This window comes from Myotis yumanensis, unplaced genomic scaffold, assembly GCF_028538775.1.
Source record: "Myotis yumanensis isolate MYYU_CA2020_CCGP unplaced genomic scaffold, mMyoYum1.0.hap1 SCAF_3, whole genome shotgun sequence".
In the NCBI taxonomy this organism is placed as follows: domain Eukaryota; kingdom Metazoa; phylum Chordata; class Mammalia; order Chiroptera; family Vespertilionidae; genus Myotis; species Myotis yumanensis.
The window spans coordinates 88,649,773-88,663,378 of NW_027223754.1; the positions used below are offsets into that span (position 1 = coordinate 88,649,773).

Sequence of the window (13,606 nt, forward strand, 5' to 3'; positions counted from 1 at the left end):
CAGACCTAACACTTATAATATCTAGATGGTGTATATATATATGTCACATAAATATCTAAGATTTTCTTTATTTTGTTCTTTGAATACTTTAAAACATCAGGTTCCTTTTTTTCCCTTAAGGGCAATATTTTCCCTTCTCTCTCTGAGATTATTACTGATAATCTTTTTGTTTATTTTGTATTTGTCTTTCGTAATAGAAGTTCTCCTCTAATACCTGGTAGGCTTAATTGCCTGCTCATATGCAAATACAAGGAAACAGAAGCTGATTTGAAATTCTTTGAGGATGATTTTATTGGGCAGTTGGTAGGGTGAATTTCTGATGTTAAATAACTTTAGTTTTTTTTCTCTTGGGCTGCTTAGATTTCCCAGAGCAGGCATTTCCAGCCTCCCGCCAGAGGGTATAAGCCTGACTGTTAGTGTTATGGGAACTGAGTGAAAAAAGATCCTCGAGTCTCAATGTCTTCCTGTTTTTACTTCATCTTCCTGTTTTCAATATGGCACGCCCACCCTCAGTTATGACTTGTCTTGCAATCCAGAGATCTATTTTACCCTCTCTAGAGAATAAGCCTTTGTCATCTTGGGGGAGGGGAGGTTAGGGGCCTGAAGAATTTTAAACAAACCTATTTTAGTCTGCCCGTTTCCTCTGTTTCCAGAGATGCCCAAGCCTTTTGTAGGATCTGAGGTATAAATTGGGTTGCTTCTGGGCTTTCCCCAAATGCCACATTAGGATCCAACTTTCTTTGTCCTGTAATGCCAGTTACCATATTTTCATCAGCTTTTCAGTGTCTGAATTTGTTTTCTATTATCACCTCTTCCTTCTTGACATTTATCTTCATGGGCTTATGCCATCAAGAAAACCTCTTTATTGTTATTTTAGTATGACTTTGGGATGAAACAAATTCTCAAGTGTGTGTCCAGTCCATCATTTTCAACAGAAAACCTTTTATAGTGATGTTATTTGTGTCCTCCCCGACCCCTCTATTTTTTGCTAGTCTGGCACCGTGCTGTGCCCCCTAAGACTAGGGCACTGATGTTGAGCCAAGCTTATGCAAATGTTTTCACCTGACAGTGAATTATTTTTAACTTGTTTCTCACTTCTGTCCCTCAAGTGAATACAGTCTAGTCAGTTGCTTCATTTATTTTTTAGACATGACCCCAGAAGTTTGAATTCTAGCACTAGATACAGCCTAGGCTCAAACTGGAACCCCTTTCCCTCATCATAGCCTCCTCTCTCACTAGAAAAGTCAAGGGTATGCTGTTCAAATTGGTAATGGTGTTAACACTGTTTGTTTATAATAGAAGTCCATTTTCCCTTATTTGAACATTATAATCCTAGTTAGGAGGCACTGTACAGATATTGAATATTCTGGCAATAGAGATATTCTGATTTTCTAGAATATATATTTCAAAAGTTACATTTTTGTGATGAGATTCATGATAAATACTCAGTTATATGCTAAAGCTATAAATACAGCTATTTCTGAATTGTTGAAAAGAATATTTTTTTGCCTTAACTGGATGGTGATACAGAATTAAGAAAACAAATAATATAACATCTAGATAAATCTATATTAAAGTTTAAGACGATCAACACTGGTACTTATAGCCTGCAGAAATCTTGGTCCTTTGTATGACATAAAGATGCCAAAAAGATATCCAAAGATGTCTCATCTTAATGTTTTCACATGTACATCAAAAGAATATGAATGCTTCCAAGATGTCTGTTTCATTGAATTTCACAACATTGCATCCTTAGTTAGGAAGCTGTAGTGGAGTTGTGCCGATATGCATGCTGACACATACGCTAGACCAGGAGTTAAGACTAGCACTCAAATACATCCCATAGCAAACATTTTTCATCTAAATTCAGAATTGCGGTGGCCCCTGCAGGCCTTCCCTAAACTTTGTCTTTGGCTATGATTCAAGACTAGTCATTGACAATCTCAGATTAATAACACTGTCCATATAGTTGAGACATGACACAATAAATTTCCAGTCTTTATTGCCAGAGTAGTAATATTTGATGTAGTCATTGTGGTGGGCACGATTTTTGTCTGCCTGTGGGTTCCAGTCATTTCCAATACTTGGGCCTTGAGGTTCTGATGGGGCTGACTCCACCCTCTAAACCAGTGGTTCTCAACCTTCCTAATGCCGCGACCCTTTAATACAGTTCCTCATGTTGTGGTGACCCCCAATTTCATTGTTACAAATTGAACATAATTAAAGCATAGTGATTAATCACAAAAACAATATTTAATCATATATGTGTTTTCCGATGGTCTTAGGCAACCTCTGTGAAAGGGTCTTTCGACCCCCAAAGGGGTCGCGACCCACAGGTTGAGAACCGCTGCAAACCATGATCCAGACCACGGCCATTGAAGTATTCTACCTACCTGATTATAGTTCTTAGGAGTGGACACATGGCTTAGCCACCTGTCTGAGACTGCTCTGGAGCTCTTGCTTAAGCTATCTGGGATGAGGTATAGTTTTTTTGCTGGCTCATTAGCTGTAAAGACAATATAAGTCTAAAGCTTCGAGGGACTCTCTTTGCTACTCCCGGGAAGGAACAGTCTGGAAAATGAGTCAAAACAGAGGAAGCATGGGCAAGGGATGGAGAAAAAGGGGCAGGTTCCCAATGATAATAATATTTATACCACAGTAACAGCTAAAACCAGGAATGTCCCTGGACTTTCTAATTAGGGGATTCCAATATACATTCTCCTTTTAAAAGTACTGGTATAATACCTGTAATTGAAAGAGTCTTGACTAGTATGGTTATATTGGTCTCTATCACCTGCAATTTTCTATCAACCTGTGTACATTGTCAGATTTCAGATGACAATCAAGTTGAATTATTCAGCTGGATTTTTTTTTTTTTAATATATTTTATTGATTTTTTACAGAGAGGAAAGGAGAGAGATAGAGAGTTAGAAACATCGATGAGAGAGAGACATCGATCAGCTGCCTCCTGCACATCTCCTACTGGGGATGTGCCCGCAACCCAGGTACATGCCCTTGACCAGAATCGAACCTGGGACCTTTCAGTCCGCAGGCGGACGCTCTATCCACTGAGCCAAACCGGTTTCGGCAAGCTGGATTGTTAAACTTGGTAGATGCAAAATCTCTATTTTGTACTGCTATGTGGACACAGTAATAATGAACTGACATTCTAGCTGTCAATGATTCATTTTGACAAATTGTCTACCTCCGAGGGCCTAGAGTCCTTACCTGTAAAATGATGATGAAATTACCCAGTTCATACAGACACTGTGGTAAGTACTACACATAAGTCCTTTAGGGCTCCTGAAATACTTACTAGTAATTGTAATAGCAAAAGTGATTTCACTGTCATTATAAGATGCCTGTTAACATCACACTTGGCCAGAATGTAGTAAAATTTTTCTGAAATCTTATCTAATTCTAAAATCATTTATCCAAATAGTTTATTTAACATAAAAATTTGAGAAAAATCCACATAGTTTTATTCTTTTTGTATGCTCAGATTACAAATATGGTTTGTTTATGAAATACTGATATCTAGTATTCTAGAGTTTTGGTGTGACTATCCTTAAAATATTTAAAGAAAATAGTTTTAAAATAATGCCAATAATTAATAATGATACAAAATACATTATTAGTGAAAGTTGTTAGGGTCTACAAAGAGTGTGCATACCAACAAATAAAATATATTTCAGATATGGACTTGCCAAATGTTCCTCCAACCTCTTTACGTATAATATATGCTAGAACTCTTCCTTGTCTACCTTAAGTTGGCCTTCTGTTCTTCCAGCCTATTATTCTTTTTCAAAAACAGCTTTACTGAGATATAATTCGCAAACCCAATTAAGTATACAATTTAATGGTTTGCACTCCATTATTATTGCACAGAAATAAACTGTACTGTTTATTTCCTTCATTTCACTTATCAAAATTTGTTATTGCCTATTTACTTGTTTATTTACTGTTTATGTAATATGATTCCAATTTTGTGAGAAAAAAATGTGTGCATTGAAAAGACAGAGACCAAAATAAATACAGTACAGGATTATGATGTTTTACTTTCTTTATTTTTTGTTTTCTAAAGTTTCTACAATTAGCATGATTTTTTTTATTATAGGAAAATGGAAGTCACATTAAAAATAGCCTTTAGTGCAATATGGCTGATGCACTTATTATAGTATTGAAAACAGCCAAATTAAAATATAATTTTTTTGAACAAGTGTAAGTGCTATAAAATTATACAAAACAAAGCAAGGGAGTACTGAACATGGGATTATTTTCAATGTTCAGAATGATAGTTATTTCAGGTGGGTGAAGATAGGGGGATGGGCCGTGTGTGGGAACCATATAATTAGAAAGAAGCTATTATTAAGAATCTAGCTTTTCATTGTTTGTGGGGTAATTATAATATTATGGAGAGAGAGAGAGAGAAAGAGAGAGAGAGAAAGAGAGAGAGGATAGATAGATAAATGCAGGCCATATTAAAAGCAGCATTCAGTCTTCTTATTTAAGTTGCCTATCCTGCAGACGATAGCACTTTGCAAATAGATCCTATCACTAAGAAGTGCTGGTGTTACCAGGCCCAGAACTGCCCAACCCAACCATATCTCTGGGTCCTTCTTCCTCTGAGAGGAGACAGAACAGGAGAATGAGCTGGTGCAGGACAGAGCTCACCTTCATCCAGGTGCACCTGTGTGGCAGGCCAGCCTGTGTCTGTGCTGTTGATTGGGTGCCTGTTCTGATTGGTTGGGACCCTATCCTAGTTGTTCAGTGTGTGTTTTTTAAGAATATATTTTATTGATTTTTTACAGAGAGGAAGGGAGAGAGATAAAGAGTTAGAAACATTGATGAGAGAGAAACATCAATCAGCTGCCTCCTGCACACCTCCTACTGGGGATGTGCCCGCAACCAAGGTACATGCCCCTGACCGGAATCGACCGTGGGACCATTCAATCTGCAGGCCAATGCTCTATCCACTGAACCAAACCGGTTTTGCCGTTCAGTGTTTTTAACATTTCCTCTGGTCTAGGCAAAGCTCATTCATTGACAGGCCAATCAACCATATTCACATGCAGCAGCACGAACACAATCAACTTGTACTTGGGCTGATAATTACAGAGAGGGGGAGAAATGGAGATAATTGTAGGTTCAAAAAGATAGTACCTTTTTTTGTGGTCAGTCAGATCTGTATGTGAACTGAAGAATCTTAAGTCAAAAAGTGCCTCCACATTTCATGGTGCTTCCGATGTTTGCTCAGCTCTATTTCCACAGTATTTTCTGATGCAAGAGTTGTCATCACCTCTTGTCTCTGCTACTCATTTTAGACACATACTTTAGATGAAAAATATTTCTGAAGTGAATAATTAGAAAGATGACAAAATGTCTTTTAATACATTTTTCCAAATATTGTATATAACCAGGCATCTGGAGTGGTCCTCAGAGAGATACCCCACCTAGCACCTCTCACCACACAGGCAGACATAAGACACAGGCCCTGAGGGCCTCAGAGCTGTGCCAGTGGTGGTTACTGCCAGGACCCAGGTTCCTTGTCTCCCCTCCCAGCATGCTTTCTACTATACCACACAGTTATATAGCATGTTTGCATGTAGAGAAATATGGTTTGTAAACTTCCCTATTATTATTTATTTTATGAGTTTTACACTACTTAATTTCAAAAAGAATTTCAAATAGTTTGCATAGTTATAATACCCTAAAATATGCAGGAAAAAGGTAAAGAGATTGGAAACCATTTATAGGTAAGAACCTGGGATGAACTGGTTTCTGTGAGGTATATGGAGCATTTGGGTATCCTAGTATCCAAGGCAAGTCAAAGTTTGGGAGTATTTTCATATGTGTATCAAAAATAGGTGAAAACATGCACAAACACAATATAATAAAGGCTCACTTTACCTAACAAAAACGTTGCTGAAAAGTTGTCAATGTCAAAACAAATCCTGTCTTCTATACAGGGTATATATAAGAGTTGAGAGAACTCCTATTGATTTTCTTGAAAATTTTGTGGTCCTAGGGTACAGAGTGCTGGGGCATCCAACAGGGAAGTCCTTGTTGTGCATGGGGAGCTTGTAAGGTGGAAAGAAGTAAAGCCTCTCTTCTATAGGCCAGTACTAGTGTAATGGTCTCCATACCTCCCTCCCCTATTATTGAGATTCATTGCAAAACTTTGAAGAGAAAGACAGAAATGTAGGAAATATATGTTGAAGTTTGCTAGATAATACTAAGATGTGCTGGTAAGTGGTAAGAACAGTGATGTTGGGTTATAGAGGCTTATTATGATGTGGTAGCTGCTGTTGCACTGGATTTCACTTATTTGTGGTCTTCTTTTGTGAGTGTGCTGGTATAAAGACAACAGGACTTTTCCATATTTAATTTTTTGAGGAAACTCCATACTGTTTTCCATAGTGGCTGCACCAGTCTGCATTCCCACCAGCAGTGTACTAGTGTTCCCTTTTCTCCACATCCTGGCCAGTACTTGTCATTTGTTGATTTGTTGATGGTAGCCATTCTGACAGGTGTGAGATGATACCTCATTGTCATTTTAATTAGTATCTCTCTGATGATCAGTGACTTTGAGCATTTTTTCATATGTCTCTTGGCCATCTGAATGTCTGCTTTGGAGAAGTGTCTATTTAGATCCTTTGCACATTTTTAAATTGGATTGTTTGTCTTCCTTTTGTCAAATTGTATGAGTTCCTTATATATTTTGGATGTTACACCTTTATCACTGAAAACATGTTTTACCATACAGTGGGCTCTCTTTTCATATTGTTGATGGTTTCTTTTGTTGTGCAGAAGCTTTTTAGTTTAATGTCCTCCCATTTGTTTATTTCCTCCTTAGTTTCCATTGCCCTAGGAGATTTATTTGTAAACATATTGCTATGAGAGACATCTGAGATTTTGCTGCCTATGGTTTCTTCTAGGATTTTTATGATTTCACAACTTACATTTAAATCTTTTTCCATGTTGAGTTTATTCTTGTGTGTGGTGTAAATTAGTGGTCTAGTTTCATTTTTTTTTTCATGCATCTGTCCAATTTTCCCAACACCATTTATTGAAGAGACTATCTTGACTCCACTGCATGTTTTTGCCTCCTTTGTCAAATATTAATTGATGTGATGGCTTGGGTCGATTTCTGGGGTCTCTGATATATTCCACTGATCTATATGCTTGTTCTTGTGCCAGTATCAGGCTGTTTTGAACACAGTGTTTTTATGGTATAACTTGATATCTGGTATTGTGATCCCAGTGATCCCACTTCTAGGAATATATCCTAAGGAACCCAAAATACCAATCAGAAAGAATATATGCACCCCTATGTTCATAGCAGCACAATTTACAATAGCTAAGATCTGAAAACAGCCCAAGTGCCCATCAGTAGATGAGTGGACAAAAAAGCTGTGGCACATTTACACCATGGTTTACTCTGCAGCAGTGAAAAAGAAGGACCTTTTACCCTTTGAGACAGCATGGAGGGACCTGGAGAGTATTATGCTAAGTGAAATAAGCCAGTCAGAGAAATACAAGTATCACATGATCTCACTCACATGTGAAATCTAATGAACAAAATAAACTGATGAACAAAATAGATCCAGAGACATAGAAGCATAGAACAGACTGCAGAATCTCAGAGGCAAGGCGGGGGAGGGTGGATGGTTGGGAAGAGATCAACCAAAGAACTTATATGCATACATACATAACCCATTGACACAGACAATAGGGTGGTGAAGGCCTGGGGTGGGTGGTAGAGGCAGGCTAGAAGGGGTCAATGGGGGAAAAAAGGTGACATATGTATTACTTTCAACAATAAAGACTTAATAAAAAGAAGACAATAGAGCTGCACTAGACCTGGTTTGTTCTTTGGTAACAGTGGTGTCTTTTAAAAAAAAACCATTTTCATTGATTTCAGAGAGGAAGGGAGAGAGAGATAGAAACACCAATGATGAGAAAGAATCATTGATCGGCTGCCTCCTGCATGCCCCCTACTGGTGATCGAGCTCACAACCCAGTCATGTGCCCTTGACCGGAATTGAACCCGGGACCCTTCCGTCCACAAGCCGACGCTCTATCCACTGAGCCAAACCAGCTAGGGCATCAGCAATAGTGGTATCTTTTACTTTGAATCCTGGAAATCACTGTCTCTTTCCTGGTGTGTAATATGAACCATTCTAATAAAAATTGTTTCACTTGTGGTGTTTATAGATTGCATTAGCTCCTTGGTTTAATTCTCCAAGATAATGTTTATGTCTTAACAAGGATCTTAGAAGGTTTTCATTCCACAGGGGAAAGTGATGGGAATTTCAGGTTGTTTCCAGGTCATGGAAGAAGTAGTTTGTGGGTAAGGGGCTTTCAAACCACACAAAATAGTTCTGGGCTTCTACTTTGCAGAAAGCATTCTTGGGGGAGGAGTGCCAATGGTGCATGCTCTTGCATAAGGTGGTCTTTATGACTCAGAGCACAGGAATTCCCTTTCTCTCTAAGTTTGTGTTATTTGATGACCATAATTTTAGGTTGATAAAATATTTTTGTCATTTCCAAAAACCTTCAAGGTTTAGATTAAGCCAGGGTGTCATCTTTTTTTACAGGCTGAAGCTGAACTGGGATTGGGAGACAGCCCTGAATAATATCATTACCTCTGTTAACACCACATTGTCAGTCTCCAGATCCACTACTCACAGCCATATCAATCCTGGAGAAGATTCACATCTACACTAATAAAAGAGAAACATGCAAATTGGTGTCACTCCGCTACCCTTCCCATTGGCTAATCAGGGCGATATGCAAATTAACTGCCAGCCAAGATGGTGGCCAGCAGCCAGGCAGCTTGAAGCAAACATGAGGCTTGCTTGCTTCAGTGACGGAGGACTCCAACGTTCCCTGCCTGTCGCTGCCGGCCTCTGAGCTTGCAGTTTGAAACATTGTTACAAATATAGAAGCTAAACAAAACCCCAGAAACCTGCTGTCAGCCAGCCGGGATCTCAGAGCTGGAGTTGAAACAGTGTTTTGATTATAGAACCCAAACAAACCAGATACCTGCTTTCAGCAGCTGAGGCCTAAGAGCTGGAGCCAAGCCTCAGAGCTAAAGCTGGCCCAGAATTAAAAAAAAAAAAAGAAAAAAAAGGAGCGGTTGGGAGCTTCAGTCACCCTCCAGCCTGAAAACAGCCCTCAGCCCCTCACCTAGACTGGCCAGGCACCCCAGTGGGGACCCCCACCCTGAAGGGTGTGTGACCAGCTGCAAACAGCTATTATCCCCTCACCCAGGCTGGCCAGGCACCCCAGTGGGGACCCCCACCCTGATCCAGGACACCCTTCAGGGCAAACCAGCAGGACCCCACCCATGCACCAGGCCTCTATCCTATATAGTAAAAGGGTAATATGCCTCCCAGCACCGGGATCAGCGTGACAGGGGGCAGCGACCAAACCCCCTGATTGCCCTGCGGCTCTGTGAGTGACAGCAGGGAGCTCCTCAACCCCCTGATCGGCCCTGCTCTGTGCATGACAGGGGGAAACTCCCCAACCCCCTGATGGGCCCTGCTCTGTGTGTGACAGGGTCCGGAGCCCCAACCCCCCTGATGGGCCCTGCTCTGTGAGTGACAGGGGGCAGCGCCCCAACCCCCTGATTGGCCCTGCTCTGTGAGTGACAGGGAGCAGCGCCCCAACCCCCTGATGGGCCCTGCTCTATGCGTGACAGGGTGTTGCACCGCAACCTTCCCATCGACCCTGCCTTGAGTGTGACAGGGGGCAGTGTCCCAACCCCCCAATTGGCCCTACCCTGAGCGTGACTGAAGGTGGCATTGCAACCTCCCAATCCGCCCTGCTCTGTGCATGACAGGGGGCGGCACCCCAACTCCCCAATAGGCCCTGCTCTGAGCCCGACCAGGGGCTGCACCTAGGGATTGGGCCTGCCCTCTGCCACCTGGGAGCAGGCTTAAGCCAGCAGGTCGTTATCTCCCGAAGGGTCCCAGACTGCGAGAGGGCACAGGCTGGGCTGAGGGACCCCCCTCCCTGCCTGAGTGCACAAATTTTTGTGCACTGGGCCTCTAGTGTTACTATAATTTGGTGACTCTGTCTGGGCATCCACCAAGTCCTACCCAGTGATTCTTGCAGTGTGTCTGAGGTATGCTCCCTTAAGAGGCTCTGGGTTTGCAGAAATTATATTTGCAGCCAGAGAATTTATAATTTGCTACATATGGCCACTTTTTTTCAGCATCTGTCCTTCTTTCTTTTGCATTTTCCCACACCCACTCCCACTTACTGTTGGCTGCCCTCCCAGTACCTTCTTACCACTAGGGACTTTTATTAACAGGCAGATTTCTGTAGACTCTGTGAGAGCCCCCAATTGCATTGCTCGCCTCTTATTTTCTTTAAATTATTATTTTTTACATTACCGTTCCTTTATACTTGTACATTAAACATTAACTAGAAGGCAAGGATACAGTCACTGGGCCAGGAAGAGGAATCTACATTTCTTGACTGCTGTAGGATGGGGAGGGAACAAGGCAACACCAGAGTGGTGAAAGCTGCAGTCTGTGGCTTCTACGGAGAGGCAATGTGGAATGGAGAGCTGAGGTGAGGGGCTCGGTGATAAAGATGGAAGAGCATGGTATTTTGGAGTTGCACAGACCTTAACTGGGTTAACTGGAATGCTAACTCAGTCACTGATTATTATGTGATCTTGGGCAAGTTATCTGACATCTCCAAGCTTCCTTCAGATACCTTTATCTCATGTGAAAAAATAAAATAAAAGGAACTTGCAAGGTTGTTATGATAATCCAATGGGATGATGAATATGAAAGTTTTCAATGGTACATATAGGGCACTTCATAAATATTATTTCTCTTTTCTTTTATTATGAAAGAATATGAAAAAAAGCCTAAGACATGAAAATCCCCATGTTCTATAAATAACAGCTCCCATTTTTTTCTTCCATAATATTTTCATAATACTTTAAACCATATGGGTAATTGTTTCAACATTTAATTTTTCCACTGAATTATTTAATTACATTTGTGACAGGCACATATTTATTTTGAGTGTCAGTGGAACCATTAATTTATTCTAATGGATTTACAATATGGTCAGATATTTTTTCACCATTAACTTTGTGGTGATAGAAAACTATGTAGACTGCCATAGATTTATCTTGCTACAGTTATATTTTAATCAAAATGAATTCCTGAAAAGTCTAGGTAAGGGTCCCCCCAGAGCAGCGGTTCTCAACCTGTGGGTCACGACACCTTTGGCGGTCAAATGACCCTTTCACACGGGTCACCTAAGACCATCCTGCATATCAGAGATTTACATTACGATTCATAACAGTAGCAACATTACAGTTATGAAGTAGCAACGAAAATAATTTTGTGGTTGGGTCACAACATGAGGAACTGTATTTAAAGGGCCAGAAGGTTGAGAACCACTGTTGAGTAAAAGGGTTTTCTCTGTAAACTATATTTAAGCCTGATAGTTTATCAGTCCAGTTGACTCCCACTTTTGCCCTCAAGTGTCAACAGAGGAAATTTGTTGGATATTTTGTTTGTTGGGTATTTTATTTGAGGGTGGAGATGGAGGGGGCATAGTAGTGGAAGACAATGAATGAGATAAGAGATTTCTTTTTCTAAAAAGAATATCATTCTGCACATCTCGAGAGTGATGCAGTCATTTGGTTCTGCAGCTCACACTTCTGCAAAGACCCTCTGCCTGTGTGTCTTCATTACCTTCAAAGGGATTTCTTTCTGAGCGAGGTAACAATGTTCACTTCCACAGCCTTCCCTGGTTAATGCTTCAAGACTGGTTGGCCAGTCCTGACTGGTGAATTCCTCATTTAGTACTCTCAGGACCTAAACAGACACTTTTCAAAAGAAAGCCAAGAGACATATGAAAACATGCTCAAAGTCACTAATCATCTGAGAGATGCAAATCAAAACAATGAGGTACCATCTCACACCTGTCAGAATGGCTATCATCAACAAATCAACAAATGAAAAGTGCTGGCGAGGATGTGGGGAAAAGCAACCCTTCTTCATTGCTGGTGGGAATGCAGACTGGTGCAGCCACTGTGGAAAACACTATGGCGTTTCCTCAAAAAATCAAAAATGGAACTGCCATTTGACCCAGTAATACCACTTCTAGGAATATATCTCAAGAAAACAGAAACACCAATCAGAAAGGATATATGCACTCCTATGTTCATAGCAGCACAATTTACCATAGCTAAGATCTGGAAACAGCCTAAATGCCCATCAGCAGATGAGTAGATTAGAAAACTGTGGTGTATCTACATGATTGAATACTACACTGCTCTAAAAAAGGACTTTTTACCATTTGCAACAGCATGAATGGAACTGGAGAGCATTATGCTTAGTGAAATAAGCCAGTCAGTGAAAGAAAAATACCTTATGATCTCACTCATTTGTGGAATATAAAGATGAACTGATTATAAATTGATGAACAAAATAGATACAGAGGCAAAGAAGCATCAAACAGACTGTCAAACTACAGCGGGAAGGCTGGGAGGGCTTGGAGCGGGGTGGGGCAGGGGGAGGTTAGAGATCAACTGAAAGACTTGTATGCATGCATATAAGCATAACCAATGGATGCAAGACACTGGGGGGTGGGGGTGAGGGCATGTGCTGGGGGTAGGGGAGGCTGGGGGAAGGTCAATGGGGAAAAAAGGGAGACATATGTACTATTATTTGTAATACTTTAGATAATAAAATAAAATTAACACACACACACACACACACACACACACACACACTAAGTGTGCTTGTCAGTATGGCTGGAGATGGTTTTTCAGAGCTCAGATAAATGAGTTTAAAGGGACTACCTAACTCAATCTAGGATTTGTTTGCTCTCAAGAGTTGCATGAGCACAACTTTTGTTTTATTAAGGGTAGGCTTTGCTCTTGTCAGCCAACTATTTTAGCCTTTGTTAACATCATCAAGTTTAGGAAGTATATGGCTTTTCTTAATAGTAAAAATCACTAGAAGTCCTATACTCTATAGTAATCATTCAGAGCAACAGAAGTTTCTGTAATTTCTTTGTACTTATCAGATTTTGATGAAATTCTAGAATACTAGAACATCTTCAGTGTTTGAAAAATGAAGCAATATTTATTTCAAATGGCAGACTGAATAAATGAAATATAACTCGTTGTCCTATGGCATTGCATAAAATTTGGTTAAAAAATCTCTTTGCTCTTTCTCAGATTATTAGGCAACATACAAAAAGGAGGAGGAGGAGGAGGAAGAGAAGGAGGAGGAGGAGGAGGAGGAGGAGAAGAAGAAGAAGAAGAAGAAGAAGAAGAAGAAGAAGAAGAAGAAGAAGAAGAAATGTCAAGCTGCCTAGCTGCTGAAATAAGAAATGTATTTCAACTAGTAAATAATAATAATAATTTTGCTGCTGGTGATAATAGTGAGATGATGGATTTCTATAGCTGTGAAAATTAGCCTTAGACCAGCAATATTTAAGAAGTTAGTCTGTGTAACACAATTTTATAAATTAGTGAAGCAAGAATTTTAATGATTTCAAAAACAGTCTTGTATGTAATAACACTGAAATTTATAAAACTTTTTCACATTTCAATAAAGGA

At 40.1% G+C, this 13,606-nt stretch overlaps 1 long non-coding RNA gene across 1 annotated transcript in view; it reads left to right on the forward strand.

Annotated features, from left to right (window-relative positions):
- The window catches only part of LOC139005081 (uncharacterized), a 185,924-nt gene extending 172,624 nt beyond the window's left edge, over nt 1-13,300 (forward strand). The window contains exon 3 of the long non-coding RNA XR_011470641.1: nt 13,223-13,300. This is a non-coding gene — a long non-coding RNA (uncharacterized lncRNA). The remainder of the gene's footprint in view (nt 1-13,222) is intronic.
- Nucleotides 13,301-13,606: the final 306 nt, after the last annotated feature.